Source organism: Spea bombifrons, chromosome 2 (assembly GCF_027358695.1).
Source record: "Spea bombifrons isolate aSpeBom1 chromosome 2, aSpeBom1.2.pri, whole genome shotgun sequence".
In the NCBI taxonomy this organism is placed as follows: domain Eukaryota; kingdom Metazoa; phylum Chordata; class Amphibia; order Anura; family Pelobatidae; genus Spea; species Spea bombifrons.
This window is the reverse complement of record NC_071088.1, coordinates 90,103,117-90,107,349: the sequence shown is the minus strand read 5'-3', so window position 1 is coordinate 90,107,349 and position 4,233 is coordinate 90,103,117. Positions and strand designations below refer to the sequence as shown.

At 35.7% G+C, this 4,233-nt stretch overlaps 1 pseudogene; it reads right to left on the bottom strand.

Moving 5' to 3' along the window:
• Positions 1–3,808: 3,808 nt before the first annotated feature.
• LOC128481137 (uncharacterized) lies at positions 3,809–3,988 on the bottom strand (annotated as a pseudogene).
• Between the last annotated feature and the right edge of the window lie 245 nt (positions 3,989–4,233).

The following is a 4,233-nucleotide window of genomic DNA, read 5'->3' as shown; positions in this document are numbered from 1 at the left end:
GCCCAGCCCAGGCCTGTTGTATTTCATTTAGCTTCTCTGACCATTGGTTCACAAAATCAATTTCTCTTCTAGGTATAAACACCATTCTCTTGTAGAAACATAACATTTGACAGCAGATAAGAACTATTTTGCCCATCTTGTCTGCCCATTTTTCATGATGTACCAGCCCTTGGTCTCATCTTAGATTCAGCATGCCATGCATGTTTAAATTCCTTCACTATATTAGACTCTACCACTTCTACTGGGAGGCTGTTTCACTTATCTACCACCCTCTCAGTAAAAGTAAAAGTTCCTTAAGTTATATCTAAACCTATGACCCTCTAGATTTAGATTTTGATCTTTTGTTCTAACATTTTCCCTCTTTTGAAATAAAGTTCCTCCATTACTGTTAAATAACTTTATATAGTTAAATGTTTCTTTTACATTCCCTTCCTTTTTTCTCTCTTTTAAACTATACATATTACAATTCTAGTCTTTCCTGATAATTTTTGTATCCTGCAAACCATTCACCAATTCATTAGCCCTACTCTGAACCCTCTCCAAAATGTCAAACTTTTTCTCAAGAACTAGAAATAAAGCTCTAGGTGAGGTCCCTCCCTCTTCCTGCTGTTAATACCTAAATCTATACATCCCCTGCTTACTTTTTCTAATGCTTTGATGCCTGCTTACCTATGGATCCTCATGAATGAATACTCCCAAGTCCATCTCTTCTGTTTGCTTTTTGATTTTTACACCCCAAATGCATTATTTTACATTTATCAATCTATGGTACTCCACAGAGGTGGCTCGTATAAAGATGGAAAATAAGGTAACATTTATAGTTTCTAAATTTTACCTTCTTTTCCTTCTTTATATGCACCACCTCTGTGCTTCCTTCTGACTAGTAAGACTAAGAATGAAAAGTTAATTTTAAAGTAGACCCATGCATATAACATGTTGCATAAAATGTTATTCCTAAAATATTAAAAAAAAAAAAAAAAATTGTCCATCGTCTATAGAAAAGTTTCAAGCAAAATCATATGTAAAACATATATGTTCCTGAAATGTTTTCATGGCTATATTTGTAGTTTAATTTTCTATTCTTCATAGGCAAAGGAATGTATACTAAGAAAATGAATGCCAGATGTGAAATATTGTTTGTTTTTATGTATTTTACGATAACATAAAAATGTAGCAATTTTCTATAAACAATTACGCATTGAATGTAATATGGCTAAAAAAAATGTAATTCTTATTTTTTTCTTGTATACATTACCTGCCTCTCGTGTAATGTGGGATTAACATCTAAAATAATGCTGATTGAGTCATCATACCCTGATAAGATCAATTTCTCAATCATAAAACAAAGAGCATATGGAAAACTTTTGTCATCATTTCTTCTGAATCAAGTCTTGGATATAAATGCAGCTGAAAATTTAGTTGAAATAAATCTCTACCCTGGAGGAATTTTACTAACCTGGATATTTTTAGTGTCAAGATCCCAGAATTAAGATGTTGCTTTGACTACCTACAGCAGGGTAATTAACATTGAAAACCAGGGCAGCTCTGGCACTTTAAGGCCTACGACTGCCTAGTAAGAAGTGTGGCAGACGGCTGGATATGCACAGCCACATCTTACGTTTTTATGCTCATGTAGCATGTGGCCAGTCAGATCCAGCCAGTAATAATAAAATAATTAAAGGCGGCACTAAAAATAATTATAAATATAAATAATGTGAATAAGTGCTCAAATTACAAATGAACCCCCTCTTATAATTCACATAATATATTCACTCTGATACAGTGTTATGTATTCAATGCAATGAACTCACAAACAAGATCGAATTTAAAGAAATCAAGTTCTATATGGCTTATATTGACAACATCTTGAAAAGTCCTCCATTATCATCCGTAGATTAGCGTATCTTCATATTAGACCTACTGCAGTTTCAAGGAAGGGCAAAGACGTTTGACATGCGATGCAGGAAATAGCAGCCTAAAAGGAGAAATCAAAACGAATTTTGATTAACAAGACCACAGAAATAGGTAGAACCGCTTTGTGTGTTTCGTCGGTAAGTGGCCAACTTTCTCAAGATTGTGGTACAATTAAATACACAAACTTAAAATAACTCTGTTAGTCTATAGTGCTGCCTTACTCGTGTCTGTCTTAACTGGAAATTACATATCCGGAAGCAATCCAATGAGAAAATTACTGGCAGATGAAGCCATTTCATAGAAAGCAAATACTTAACATAGCATAACATAGGTGAATTTAAAGGATTCTAGCGGTCACAACTATAAAAACGCATACAATTAAAAAAAACAAAACTTTATTGAACAAATATATATGAAAAATAATTGAAGAATCCATTATATAAAAACAACTACATCAAATATTGGGTGTAAAATAAAGTCTGTAATAGTAAAAAGAATAAAAAATAAAAAGAACAGTTAAAGATTTAATTAGAGGCAACAAAGATACAAATCAATTCTTCATATTGTGAAATATACATATAACCCGTTGAAATATAATATTTTTTAAAGTAGACATGCACCCCCTTATGAAAGAGCAGAGATAATTTGTCCATAAGTACTGGTATATAAAATTATAAACAAACATATAACAAATATATATATATATATATATATATTTGTTATATAACAATATATATGAAATATATATACAAAAAATATTATACAGAAAATATATCCTCTATCTCATAAAGGCATGTATGTCTAGTTCGAGATTCAGACCTTCGCTTTCACACTGTGCTAATTGTTTCATTAAATCCTCTCCTTGCCAATTTTGAGTGACCACATCAATTCCAATATAAATAAATCGGTCCATTTAAATGTTGGGGCAATAAATGCAATGTTTGGGTGCAGTGACTGCACACTGAAGCGCCTGATCTTCCACTGGAGAGGCAGATCAGGTGAATATAAGGCATTGACAGCCAGAAGCCCACAAATTTAAAAACTCCTCTCCTGAGCTAGTGTTCACAGAAAGACAAATGCATACATAACAGGAAAAAGTGAGAAGCCACTGCTCAGTACAGTGGAAGGATTTTGGTTCTTGATAAAGCCTCTTGGTTTATGAATGTAGAAAGGTTGTCAGAAGAGAAGCCCTTATCCTTGGAGAAAGGGGGTCCTGCTAAGGTATCCCTTACCTTATGCAAGTTAGACAACCCAGAATACTTAAATAAAGATCCATGTCAAATGCGAAAAATAATAACAGTTTCGAGTATCTTAAAAGATCATGATATATATTTACAAAAAAATGTGTTTTCAAATACTTTGCTTTACATATTTTTTTCTTTTTCTTTTTTTTGGAAGCCCGAGGTGCGTGCTCCTTTGGTGCCGCATTCTGTGCACAAGGCAGCAGAAGCCAGACTACGATACGGAGTTCCCTCACGGAGAACTCGGACAATTTCCAACCCCCCCATGGGAGGGTCGGATCTTGAGTCTCACCCCGAAGAGTGAGACTCCTTGCTGGCCTTCTTGAAGAGAGGAAGGGGCCAAAAGGCTCCCAATCCTCCTCCAGCAAAGTCCAGACTTCACTGCCTCCTAAAAAGAAAAACAGTGTCCAAAAACGTGGTTACAAAACGTGTGCCAATGAATAGTGGGGGCCAAGCCGTGAATTTCAAAACCGTGAATTCAAAAGGGGAGTAAATTAATCGGCACTCGTGTAAAACGAAGTGAATTATATAAATTAAAGAAAAATAATTTAAGGACAAGTCATTTCTGGCCTGCCGGATTCAAAAATAATTCTCAACCCCACGACCTGATGGTACATGGGGACGAGTAGTGCTGGAAGGCCGCCAGTGGAAACGTGCGCTCACCATGTGCAGTGGCGTGCAATACCACACACGGTGACTCCGGCATTTCTGCCAGGGCAATTTCACCTCGGGTTCCATTGCTTTCCCGAACCCTAAGGCCAGAGGATCAGTGTCATCCCTCCCCACCACAAGAGAGACTACACTTGATCTTAGCCAAAAGGCCGAGAAGCGACTTTGCTTTACATATTGGCTCAGGTAAACAAATAGAGTAAAATAAAATAAAAAAAAGTGTATTTCAATTCTCACGTCTCACTTTCTTTTTTCATTGCACACAGTAATAGCTAGCTCATAAATAATAGAAAGGAAGGACAAAGTCAATTCACCGTGAAGTGATGAAACAGAGATTAATAGGATACTGCAAACCTCTGATCTCATCAGGAGCCCTCTGGCATACCTGGATTGTCATAATATCTTCCCC